Here is a 14,594-nt window from a genome sequence, read left to right on the forward strand (position 1 = left end):
ATGGCTATTTATACCTGTACCATACATGTAGGAAGGAGAATCAAATAGAATAAAGAGTGTAAACAAGTATAAAATCTGAAGTGTTATTCAAATGTATAAGTTAAATAATCATTGTCACAAAGGTTTATTATCAATATAGAACACTGAAGATTATAATGAAATGTTATGGAGTCTCTGTTGATTATATTATAAAGTAAGCTTAGGAAACTAAAATCATGGCATATGTCTCTTACATTGCCAAAATTTTTGCCAAGTATTTAATATAGTAGAGGTACAGAGGTTATTCAAGGTTTTTTTGTTTGTTTGTTTGAGACAAAGTCTCACTCTGTCGCCAGGCTGGAGTGCAGTGGCGCAATCTCACCTCACGGCAGGCTTTGCCTCCTGGGTTCAAGCGATTCTCCTGTCTCAGCCTCCTGAGTAGCTGGGACTATAGGCGCACACCACCACACTGGGTTAATTTTTCTATTTTTTAGTAGACACAGGGTTTCACCATGTTGGCCAGGATGGTCTCCATCTCCTGACCTCATGATCCGTCTGCCCCGCTCTCCCAAAGTGTTGGGATTACAGACGTGAGCCACCATGCCCGGCCTCAATTGTTTTCAACAGAAAATATGGGAGTCTCTGTTTCTTGAGGACAGGACCACAAACATGAACTAAATCACTTCCACAAAACTGACATGGCGTATGCCTCAAAATTGAGAGATTATAGCTGTAACAGGCCAGAATACAAAATAAACTAGGAGAAAACCTTGAGGAGATAAGTAAAATAACGTAGAGAGGATCTAGGTGAGGAGAGGGCTCTGGGGCACAGAGGAAGAGAGAAGTATCTATTTGTTGATTTTTTTCTTCCTCACATGACCTGGGTGAATGTTTGCTCACCCTTTGTCACAGGAAGGAAAACAACACCATGCCAACTTGGCACAGAAACAGAAAAACTGGTAAAGAAACAGAAAAAAAAGCTACATTTAAAAACCATTAAATAAACTTAAATTCTATTAAAAAATGGCCTTTATGGCCTAGATGTTTTCACGATTCTATCAAGATTTCAAAGAACAGATACCCATCTCACATAAACTTTTTAAATGATATTACCCAACTTATTTCATGGGCCTATTAAAACCCAGATTCTAAAACTAGGTAAGAAAAGGGTTCATGAATGTAGACATAAATTATTAGATAATTGAGTATTCCAATACATAACAAATAATAGGTCAGAAATAAAAATAGCTAGGAAGAACTTCACTCTTATCTTTAGATAACAAAAAACAAAAACAAAACTATACAAATAGCAAATTAACAATTTTCTTAAGCCCATTAGTGAACTGAGTTCTCACTATACACAACTACTCTAAATCCAGAGAGAAAGAGGTGTCTCCATGGAGAAGCAGGATCAGCATTTCCTTAATATGGAAATGTGCCGGTGTTACACTGGGAAGCCGCTGAGGGCCTACAGATATAGGTGTGTTCTGCTTTATAAGCTTTTGTTCCAGGGAACCCATGACATGATAACTGGGAAAATCAAGTGAAAATCCTGAAACAGAGCCCCCCAAGGTGCTGCTGGGTGGGAAATAGCCACTACTTCCAAAATTCCATCCAGATACATCACCACTATTTATCTTATCGAATAAAAGTCTTGATCTGTAGGTAGAATTTTATATATTATATTATATTAGTATATATATTTCTATGTATGTGCACACACACATACAATATATAATATGTGTGTATATCTCCTTGCCCATATATTAAATTTTAAGAAATTTAAAATGATAGAAATGAACAAAGTACATTTCTAGACTATAAGGTAATTAAACTATGAATCAAAAACAGAAAGACATCTGAAAAAGCCCCAAATGTTTGGAAATTAAACAACACACTTCTAAATAACTTATCAATTGAAAAGGAACTCTCAAGGATCAATTATAAAATTAAAAAAATTAATATATCAAAATGCATTGTGTAAAAATTGTGGAATTCAGCTAAGGTAGCATTAGAAAGAAATTTATATCAGTAATTGCTTACATTAAAAATAAAGTTGTAAGGTCAGCAACATAAATTACCTTACAAAAATTGAAAAAAGGGTAGAAAACTAAATGCAAAGCCAAATATAAAGAAAAAATATGTAAAGATTAGAGTGGAAATCATGAAACTAAAGCAGAAAACAACAGACAAAAATCAAAGAAGCAAACAAAGGTAAATTAAAAAGTAATAAAATTGACAAACCTACAGCAAGACGGATCAAAAACAGAGAAAGAGAGAGAAAACACAAATTATTAATATCAGCAGTGAAAAGAAAAAGAAGATATCACTCTGGATACCACAGATACCCAAAGACAATTTAAAAATACTATGAAACTCTATTTTCCCAAACTTAATAACTTCGGTGAAATTGATCACATCCTTAAAAATACACAACTAGCAAAATTCACTAAAGGAAAAATAGATACCTGAATAATCTTATATCTATTAATGAAATTAACCTCCCAAGACTGAGCCAGGAAGAAACTGAATCCCTGAAAAGACCAATAATGAGCTCCAAAACGGAATTAGTAATAAATAGCCTACCATTATCAAATAAAGCCCAGGACCTGATGGATTCACAGTCGAATTCTACCAGCCGTACAAAGAAAAGTTGATATCATTCCTACAGAAACTATTCCAAAAAACTGAGGAGGAGGGACTCTTGCTCAACTCATACTATGAGGCAAGCATCATCTTCATACCAAAATTTGGCGACATGCCCATCTTTTGGAAGAAAGACTTGCAAGATAGTGAGGTATAGACTGCTGGCCCTCATGAGAGTATGAAACTGAGCCTGTTGAACCAGCCTTACTTGCACCAAAGTCAACCAGCTTTTTCGTTATTACTTAACCTGTCATGCTGCCATATGTGACGACAGTCAAGAGATAGAAAAGCAAACAAACAAACAAAACATTTGATCATTTACTGTTGGTTAGCCAACTCAAAAATGAAGTTCACCTTTCCAATATATTTCTGAGCCTGCTTATTATGTGGGTATTACTCTTTGTGGGGGGAAAAAAAAGGGAATTCACCATTATCAAGTAGGCTTCATCACCGAATGCAAGGTTGGCTTAACATATGCAAATCAATAAATGTAACGCATCACATAAAAAGAACTAAAGACAAAAACGCATGATTATCTCAATAGATACAGAAAAGGCCTTTGATAAAATTGAACAAACCTTCATGTTAAGAACTCTCAACAACCTAAGTATAGAAGGAACATACCTAAAAATAATAGAAGCCATCTATGACAACCCACAACCAACATTATATTAAACAGGCAAAAGCTGTAAGCATTCCCCTTGAAAATAGACAAAAGACAAAGATGTGATGCCTTCTCTCATCACTCCTATTCAACACAGTATTGGAAGTTCTAGCAAGAGCAATCAGGCAAGAGAAAAAAAATAAAGTGGATCCAAATATGAAGATATGAAGAGAAGAAGTCAAACCATCTCTGCAGATGACATGATTCTAGATCTAAAAACCCCACAGTCTTGGCCCAAAAGCTCCTCCAGCTGATAAACAACTTCAGCAAAGTTGCAGCATACAAAATCAGTGTTCAAAAATCATTAGCATTCCTATACGTCAATGACAGTGAAACCAAGAGCCACATCAGAAAGGCAATCCCATTCACAATTGCCACAAAAAGCATAAAATACCTAGGAGTACAGCTAACTAGGTAGACGAAAGATCTCTACAATGAGATTTATAAAACACTGCTCAACAAAATCACAGAAGACACAAACAAATGGAAAAATATCCCATGCTCATAGAAGAAAGAATCCATGTTATTAAAATGGCCATACTGCCCAAAGCAATTTACAGATTTAATGCTATTCTTATCAGGCTACCAATGACATTCTTCACAGAACTAGAAAAAAAAAACTACATTATAATTCACATGGAACCAAAAAAGAGGTCGTATAGCCAAGACAATCATAAGCAAAAAGGACAAAGCTGGAGGCATCAGGTTACCTGACTTCAAACTACACTTGAAGGCTACAGTAACCCAAACAGCATGGTAATTGTACAAAAACAGGTACATAAACCAAGGGAACAGAATAGAGAGCCCAGAAATAAGGCCACACCAACAACTATCTGATCTTCGACAAACCTGACAAAAACAAGCAATGGGGAAAGACTCCCTACTCAATGAATGGTGCTGGGATACCTGACTAGCCATATGCAGAAGACTGAAGCTGGACCCCTTCCTATAACGTGCACAAAAACCAAGACAAGATAAAGATTTAAATGTAAAACCCAAAACTACAAGATCCCTGGGAATCAACCTAGATAGTGCCATCCTGGACACAGGAATCGGCAAAGATTCCATGACAAAGATGCCAAAAGCTAATGCAACAAAAGCAAAAACTAACAAGTGGGATCTAATTAAACTTAAGAGCTTCTGCACAGCAAAAGAAAATATTGACAGTAAACAGACAAACTACAGAATGAAAGAAAATATTTGCAAACTGTATATCTGACAGTCTAATATGCAGCATCTATAAAAAACTTAAAAATTTACAAGAGAAAAACAACCCCATTAAAAAGTGGGCAAAGAACATGAACAGACACTTTTTAAAAGAAGAAATATATGCAGTCAAAAAACACATGTGAAAAAATCTCAATGTTATTCATCATTAGAGAAACGCAAATCAAAAGCACAATGAGATACCATCTCACACCAGTTAAAGTGGCTACTATTAAAGTCAGAAAAATAACACATTCTGGCAAGGTTGTAGAGATAAGGAAATGCTTATACATTGTTGGTGGGAGTGTAAATTAGTTTAATTGTTGTGGAAAGTAGTATGGCAATTCCTCAAACAGCTACAAGTGGAACTACCATTCGACACAGTAATTCTATCACCCCCCAAAATATAAATTATTCTACCATAAAAAAACACACGCACACGAATGTTCATTGTAGCACTATGCACAACAGCAAAGACATGGAATCAACCTATATGCCCATCAATGACAGACTGGATAAAGAAAATGTGGTACATATACATCATGGAATACTATGTAGCTATAAAAAAGAATGAAATCATGTTTCTTGTGGGAACATGGATGGAGCTACAGGCTCTTATCCTTAGCGATCTAAAGTAGGAACAGAAAACCAAATACTGCATATTCTCACTTATAAGTGGAAGTTAAATGACAAGAACTTATGAACACAATGAAAGAAACAACAGGCACTGGGGTCTACTAGAGTGTGGAGGGATGGAGGAGGGAGAGGAGCAGAAAAATAGCAACAACAAAAAATAATGAGATGGAAATTCTAGAGCCAAAATGTACAATAACTGAAATGTAATTTACTGAATATGACCAAATGATTATAAAATGGAAAAAGGAGATAAATCCATAAAATTCAAAACAGGTTAATGGATTGAATAAAATTTGGAGTACAGTGAAATTAGACTGAAAAACAATTAATAAAGGCTCAGAGACTTGAAGGATACTATCAAATGATCAACATTTATGTCACTGGAGTTCCAGGAGAATAGAGACAAAAAGTGAAAGAAAAAAAATATTTGCAGAAATAAAAGGCTATAATCTTCCCAAATTTGGTAAAAAGAAAGAAACGAAAAAAGCTATCAACTTACAGGTCCAAGAAATTTACAAACTCCAAATAGGATAGATACGAAGAAGATCACAACCGAGAAAGTCATAGTCAACTTACGAAAGTTACAGACAGAGAATCTTTGAAGCACCTAAAAACAAATGAAATTATGTAGATAGTAACAATCATGCAATCAACTGTAGGTTTTTGTATCACAAACAGTGGAGGCCAGAAGACATCAGAATAGCATGTCCAAAGTAGAGAAGGAAAAGTTTTTCAGCCAAATTCTGTAACTACTGAAAGTACCCTACAAAAATAAAGTTAATTATGTCCGTAGAATTGCTTAGCAAAACAAACAAATTTTAAAAGTTGAAATAAAAACGTTTTGTGTCTTTAAAATATGAGTTATTCGTAGCATATCTGCACTAAAAAGAAATGCTAAACGAAGTTCAAAGGACTGAAAAAAAGTGATGCCAAATAACAAGCTGGATAAACAGGAAGGAATGAAGAGCACCAGAAATGGCAAACAATATATATAGTGTATGTGTGAATGTGTGTGTCTATATATACCTGTTTTCCTTTTAATTTCTTTCAAAACATTGTGCTTAGTGAATGAAGCCAAATGCAAAATGTACAAATTACATGGTTCCATTTATATGAAATTCTAGAAGCAGCAAAAGTAATATTTAGTGAGAGAAAACAGACCACTGACTGCCTGGGACTGGGGATCAAAAGCAGAAATTGACTGCAAAAGGTCACAAGAACACTTTTGGAGGGGATGGAAATTTTCTATATGTTTGTGGTGGAGGGTACACAGATGTATGTATTTGTCAAAGCTCATCAAACTGTACCCTTAATATGGCCGCATTTTACTGTATATGAATTATACCTTAATAAATTTGATTTAGGAAAACATAATGCAAAATCTAACAAAATTGACAAAATACAAAGAAGAATTTCTGTTCAATGAATACTATAAGCTCAAAGAAAAATTAAAGACAGGGAGGAATATTTGCAATGTTTAAAACTAACACAATATTAATCTAGATTATACAAGGAATTTCTGAAAAACTAAAAAGAAAAACAGGAAATCCAATAGAAGGAGTTGACGAAAACTTCACATATGAAAATAAGGCTTATATTCCCTACTAAAGAAGCACAAAGTTCAAATTACAAGTTTTCAAATTAACAAAAATCAGAAAGTTGAATAACACCAAATGTTAGAAAGTATAATAGTGAAATTAAGCTGCTGGGTTTTGCTGATGGACTTGGAAATTGAGTCAGCCATTCTGTGAAGCATTCAGGAAGCACTCAGTGAAAACTATATGTGCGAGGAACTTACAAAACCTTCCACTGGTAATACTAGGTGCCAATTATAAGAGATAAACTGAATAAAATGTGGTAATATTCACAAGATGGAATTCCAGGCAATAATGAAAAGAAGAAAAGTGCATATAGAGTAAAATTAGTGAATCCTAAGAAAATTATGAGTGAGAAAACTACTAAATAGAATAATTCAACATCATTTATATAAATGAAAACATGAACATATCAATATATGGAGTAATATTATATAGTTTTCAGGGATACACATGAAGTCTTATCTATGGATATGAGAAGAGAGAAATGTCAGTGAATATGAGAAATAATGTAAAAAAGGCAATTGCATAAAAATATAAGAAGAGAGACCTTGTGCAGATTGATAACAGCGAAGTATAACTAACCCTCTGCATATAAAATAAAAAATGTATTTCTCTACATTCATGAACCTTAATACTTTCGTACTGCTGAGCCTTACATATGAACTATTATTACTCCTTTCTCAAATGAAGAAACCATGAAGACAACAGCAGTATTCTAAGCATATGCTTAAGATTACTGTCTCTCTGCATATTAAAATGGATACAGCATTCCTTGGGAAACATCAAAGTCTCATTTCATCACAGAGTTTTTACCTCCAAAGAAAATATACTTATTTTTCATGGTGTATGTGATACTGTCCAGACCCATCTTGTTTTAAATTGAAAAATATGTAATGAATCATGACTCAGTTTAGTTACATATTATAAAGTAATAGTATCTCATTTCATAACAATCATTTAATGACCATGGAATATGTCTTATGTTGTCTAGTAATAGACTATTTAGAAACACCTTGAGAATCTATTTTCTAATTCAGCTTGCACTCACTTTTATCTTTTGAAAAACTGCTGATAAGAAAATTGTCGATACAACTCTTGAAAATAAGTTTATTTTAACATGCAATTTTTTTTCCAGGTAACATTCAATTAGTAATAGTTTTTTTTAAAAGAAGGTCATCATGAATCTCCTCTAGTAGGTGAGATAAGACATACACGTAGCTATAAGAAAAGCAATGTGTCATAAATGACACTCCATCTGATGACACTTCATCATGGGATGAATAAATTACTTATTATTAAAGAAGGGGATCAGAGAAGCTTTGTGAAAGAAACAACATTTGAACTGGATCTTAAGAAGGTTTACAATTTCCATGTAAACAGAACAAAGGGAAGTAGGAAAATGAACAGGGTGTAAAAGATGTGTTAGGTATTTTTGTTTACACAATATATTATACCATATAGGAAGTGAAATAAAATAACACAGCAAAATTAAATTGAAGGGCAGAATACAGATAAAGATTTTGAACTTTATTACATACAGTTTTCAGTAAAAACTAATGACATATCACACCAAGTTTGGAATGTTAATCAGTTTCATGGAGAATGTGAAGAAATAATTAAATGGAGAAATTGGTTATAAGTTATGGCAACTGTCAAATTAGAGGTAAGAAGAACCTGAAATAGAATAGATACCATAAAAATGGAGAGAGGCCGGATGCGGTGACTCACGCCTGTAATCCTAGCACTTTGGGAGGCCAGGGTGTGCAGATCATGAGGTCAGGAGTTCGAGACCAGCCTGGCCAACATGGGAAAACCCCATCTGTACTAAAAATACAAAAATTAGCCAGGTATGGTGGTATGTGCCTGTAATCCCAGCTACTGGAGAGGCTGAGGCAGGAGAATCGCTTGAACCCAGTAGGTGGAGGTTGCAATGAGCTGAGATCTTGCCACTGCACTCCAGCCTGGGCTACAGAGCAAGACTCTGTCTCTAAAACAAAACAAAACAGAAAAAAAGGAAAAGAAAGAAAGAGAAAATGGAGAGGAAAAAAACGATGTATGCAGGAAAACTTTTCTAGGCAATGGAAAGTATTATACTCCATTGAGGAAAATACGAAATAAAAAGTTAAAATGACTATTTTAGTCTGGGTGACTAATAATATATTGTATTCATTAATAGAAAGAAGGAAAAAGAGAAAGATTAGGCCTAACAAAACATATGAAAATGTATTCTAGACATAGTTTGAAGTGTCTAAAATACCTTTAACAGGAAGTGTTCACAGAGCAATTGTATTGGTTGAGGCAATGCTAACTGATATAATAGAAAAACCTTGAAATCTAAGTGGCTTAACACAATAAATGCTTATTTCTGGCTCATATAAGCCTAGTAAGAGCATGGCAGGAGGAAGGAAGGAATGCTCCACAGTAGTTTAGGAACCTTGGCTGAAAGTCTCTGTAAATGCTTTCAAAGTTTTATTGGGCGTTAATGTACAGTCAGCTCACAAGAGGCAAAGTATAGAGAAAGCACACCCAATTTCAAATAATATCGAGTTAAAAGTGTCACATATCCCTTCTGTTCCCAATCCACTGGCAAGAACCAGTTCCATAGGCATACTTAAGGACAAGGTAAAGGTTAAAACTGAGGTAACTGGCTAGCAAACTGATACGGTTCCGATGTCTGACCCCTCCAAATCTCATGTTGAAATGTGATTCCCAATATCGGAGGTGGTATCTAGTGGGAGGTGATTGGCTCATGGAGGCAGATTCCTCATACACTGTTTAGTACCAACCTCTTGATGATGAGAGAATTCTTGTTCAGTTAGTTAACTTAAGATATGGTTGTCTGAAAGAATCTGGGACCTTCCCACTTTCTCTCACTCCTGCTCTCACTGTGTGAGGCACTAGCTCCCCTTCACCTTCTACCATAATTGTAAGCTCCCTGAGGCCCTCACCAGAAGCAGATGCCAGCACTACGCTTCATGTACAGTCTGCTGAACTGTGAGCCTTTTTTGTTTGTTTGTTTGTTTATTTTGAGAAGGAGTCTTGCTCTTGTTGCCCAGGCTGGAGTGCAAGGGTACAATCTTGGCTCACTGCAATCTGTGCCTCCCGGGTTCAAGTGATTCTTCTGCCTCAGCCTTCCGAGTAGCTGGGATTATAGGCATGCACCACCACGCCTAGCTAATTGTGAGTTTTTAGTAGAGATGGGTTTTCTCCATGTTGGTCAGGCTGGGCTTGAACTCCCAACTTCAGGTGATCCGCCCAGCTCAGCCTCCCTGAGTGCTAGGATTACAGATGTGAGCCATCACGCCCCAGCAAGCCACTTAAACCTCTTTTCGTTATAAATTATCCAACCTCAGATATTTATTTATAGCAATGTGAGAACTAACACAGTATGTCTTGGCATCAACTCTACAATTAAAATGCAAGCATATAGCTTTGATGAATGGCTCACCAAAGAAAATGTAAACAAGAGAATGTAACTAGAAAGAGAAAAGAGGTTAGAAATAGAGATATAAATTTGGGAAGTGTATGCTTAATTCCTATGCAGAACTCATAGGAAATATGACATTCCAATGGAGAAAGTATGGAAAAAGTATAGCCCAAACACAGGTTACTAGCAATCATACACTTTTTGAGTAAGATTCAAAAGGGAAAATAAAACTCAGAGAAACTCAATGAAAAATCTAAAGGAAGTGTTTTAAGAGAGCAGAGGCAATAAGAAGTATCAAATCATGAAGACTGGGGAAAGGAAGATGAATAGAGAGAAACATTGATGGGAATTGATGACTATGAGACCATTATGTCACTTTATAATACTGTGACTTTAACAGTTGTGGGAACAGAAATCATATGAAAAAGGATGATAGAATAAGTGATATTGTGAGAAACTTCAGCTTGTGTAGATATTAATCTTTACAGATAAGAAAAAAAAAGAAGTGTGCAAAAAAATATGGAATGTTGAAGATATGGTGGGTTGACAGAAATGTTGTTGGATTGGTAAACTGGAATTCTATGAAAATAGTTAAGTTTGAAGGTAAAGATCCAGTTCAAAACAAGAATGTAAAGATGTAGCTGTAAACTGTAGTACTGAGAAAACAAGGTCACACAGAGTGTAAAGAAGAGTTGTGAGAATAATGGGATTAAATCAGAAGCTTAAAAAAGCAATTAAATCAACAACAAAATCTGCAAAGATTTATGTAAATTATTTATGAAGAACCATTATAATGACTGAAAGATAAAAATTGTGACCAGCGATATATTTTCTTGAATAGAAACACTAATCATAAAGATGACAATTATCTTTAAGTCAAACTATAAATACAGTATGATCCCAATTTTAAAATACCAACAAGTTTTGTCTTCTTCTGGAGAAGTATATACGTTGACTCTAGAGTTCGAATGGTAATACAAACAGGCATGAAAATCTGTGAGACTGATGAAAAAAGACAAGAAAAGAAATACAAAAACAATACCTATCTCGAATGTTAAAACACATTTTACAGCTAGAATAACTAAACTAGTATAGTGCTAAGCATGAAGATAGAATGTCAATCACATTAAAAACTCTACAAATACACCCTAGCACATTTGGAAATTGTGTATAGGATAAAGGTGGCATTGCAAATTCATGCAAAAAAATGATATTTCAATAAAAGACATTAGGGCAACTAAGTTACCATTCAGAAAACAAACAAAAATATTTGAGTGCTTTTATCCAACTTTCTTTGGAAGCATTTTACTATAATTATTCCCCAACACTTTTCCTCTTCACTTGATTGTTATCTTGCCTTATCAGTCCAATAGAATATATTATCAATAAATCAAATATTTAAATATAGAGTATGAAAAGTGTGCGTAATATTGCTAAAAGAAATCATGAAAATGTTTTTAAATAATCTCACAGAGAAGCTATTGTTTATCATAAACAGAAAAACAAAAAATAAAACCACATTAAAAAATAATGAATCACAAAACTCTAGAGGAAAAATATCAAAGACAAACTGGGAAACATATTGACAACTAATATGCTAGGCAATGTGCAAGTCTCCAAACTTCAAAACAAACAAAAAACTCTGAAAGAAAAAGGAGCAAATTATATAAACTGATGATTCATAAAAATGGAAATATGAGTAATTATTAAACAAGAAAAACTTTCAATCATAATAAGAGAAATAAAAGTAAGACCTTTTTTCCCTAATAGATTGTTAAAGACTCAAAAATATGGTAATAGTTATGATATTGATGAGGATGATGTAAGAAAAGGGGGATTATTACACACTGCTGGTGAGAATGTAATGTGTATGACAGCATGATAAAAATAAAGGACAATTTGAAAGCATCTATCAAAATTACAAATGCACCTAGTTTTAACTTCAGGAATACTTGCACACAGACATGAAAGGTAGGCACAAGGCTGTATGTTGCAACATTGTTTATAATAGCAAAGTTAGCAAATGGAATGTTTCTGTAGTGTGTAAACATCCTAAAATGAAAATGGGTTGCTTTTAAAATAAAAAAATAAAAAATGCAGTAACTCTTATGAGATACACAAACTAATCCCCCTCAAAAACACACACACAAATGTTAATAAGGCAGACTGTTCGAGAATCATTGTGGAAGAACAGTCTGACACCTGCATTTTGGGATGGTAAACAGGCTTAGTCCTCTTGGTGAAACAGAAGTGAAAATGGTTTTCAATGGAAAAAACTGCATAAGATATAACATGTTACAGAACAGCCAACTATCAGCCTAGACATTCAATGCATAAAGTAACATAGATCCATTTATTTCTTAGAGCCACAAGCTTTTCCAACAGCCTTTGAAAATGTGTATTGTCTGAAAAAGTATAAGTAAGTGATGTGTCATCTAACGATGGGGACATGTTCTGAAAAATGCATCATTAGGCAATTTCATCAACGTACAAAATCATAAAGTGTATTTATGCAGCCTCAATGATATAGTCTACTGGACATCTAGGCTATATGATACATGCTATTGCTCATCTGCTACAAAGCTGCACAGCAAGTTACTTTGCAGAATACTGTGGGCAACTATAACTCGAGGGTAACGATTTATGTACCTAAACATGTCCAAACATAGAAAAGGTACAGTAAAAATATGGCATAAAAGATAACATTGGTACATCTTTATAGGGCACTTATGAATCGAGGTTGCAAGGCTGGAAATTGGTCTGGGTGAGGCAGTGAGTGAGCGGTGAGTGAGTGCGAAGGCCTAGGACATTACTGTACACTACTATAGACTTTATAAACACTGTACACTTAGGCTATGTTAAATTTATTAAAAATTTCTTTCTTCAATAATAAATTAACCTTAGCTTATTGTAAAATTTTACTGTGTAAGTTTTTTTAACTTTATTGACTCCTTTGTGAAAACATTTAACTCAAAACACAAACACTGTACAACGGTCCAAAAATAATTTTATATCCTTATCCTATATGTATCTTCTCTATTTTAAAATTTTTTAATTTTTTTTCTGTTTTTTAAACTAGTTAGAAGGTAAAATGCAAAAACACACATTGGCCTAGACCTACAAAGAGTTATGATCATCAATATTACTGTCTTCTATCTCCACATCTTGTCCCACTGGAAGATCTTCAGAGGCAGTAACACACATAGAACTGTCATCTCCTGTGAGAACAATGCTTTCTTCTGGAATATCCTATGGAATGCCCTGCCTGAGGCTGTTTTACAGTTAAATTAAAAAAAAAAAAGAAGAAGAAGAAACACAAGCTAAAATAATGAATAAAAAGTATAGTAGAGTGAATATATAAAACAGTAATACAGTCATTTGTTATTAAGTATAATGAACTGTAACTAATGGTTTGTGATAGATTTTTTATGACTGACAGTGCAGTGGGTTGTTTATACCAGCATCACCAGAAAAAGGTGAGTAATGCATTGCACTATGACATTATGACAGCTACAATGTCACGACAGCTCTAACTTCACCACAGCTACAACATCACTAGGCAATAGGTATTTTTCAGCTCCACTATAAACTCATGCGACCACTGTCACATATGCAGCCTACCATTAATTGAAACATCATTATGCGGCACATGAATGTATACTGACACTAAAATTATGAATTATAAGTAAATGAGTGTACAGTTTTACATATTGATTAGTCAACAGTTTAATCCACTTCATATTTAAATACGGCAACATTTAATTGAGATATGTTCATCTTAACATGCTAACTTCAGTGCAGGATTCAGTTTCCAAAAGAAAGAGTGCCTAAAGATCTTTAAGAGACTCCGAGACTTAGTTCAATAAAAATGTAGTAGTTTAAGAAATACAGCTGCTTTAAAAATAACAAGAAGTGGAAACACCCAAGTGTGCATCAACAGATGAATGGATAAACAAGATGTAGTATGAACATACACAGACACTCACACACATGGGAATATGGTTCAGCCATAAGAAGGTATGAAGTAATATATACACTACAACACGGATAAACCCTGAAAATCGTATGTTAAGTGAAATAAGCCAGATGCAAATGGACAAATAGTGTATGATTCTACCTATATGAAATATCTAGAATAGACAAATTCATAGAGACTAAAAGCATATTACATTGCCAGAGTCTGTTGGGGAGGTAGGAATGGGGAGACGCTGCTGAAGGAGTTTAGAGTTTCTCTTTAGGATATTTAAAAATGTTGGAAATGGGTAGTGGTGATAGTTCAACAACACTGTAAATGTAACTAATGCCACTGAATTGTACACTTAAAAATAGCTAAAATTAAAAATTTTACATTATATAGATATTTTTCTACATTAAAAACATAAAAATATGGGTAAGATAGCACTTTTAGAAAACTAATAGCAATTAAATATCCCTGAGA

The 14,594-nt window shown here is 34.2% G+C and overlaps 1 protein-coding gene across 2 annotated transcripts in view; it reads right to left on the reverse strand.

Moving 5' to 3' along the window:
- COX7B2 (cytochrome c oxidase subunit 7B2) overlaps positions 1-14,594 on the reverse strand; it is a 169,029-nt gene that overhangs the window by 82,754 nt on the left and 71,681 nt on the right. The window lies entirely within an intron of this gene.

Source organism: Macaca mulatta, chromosome 5, assembly GCF_049350105.2.
Source record: "Macaca mulatta isolate MMU2019108-1 chromosome 5, T2T-MMU8v2.0, whole genome shotgun sequence".
Lineage (NCBI taxonomy): Eukaryota > Metazoa > Chordata > Mammalia > Primates > Cercopithecidae > Macaca > Macaca mulatta.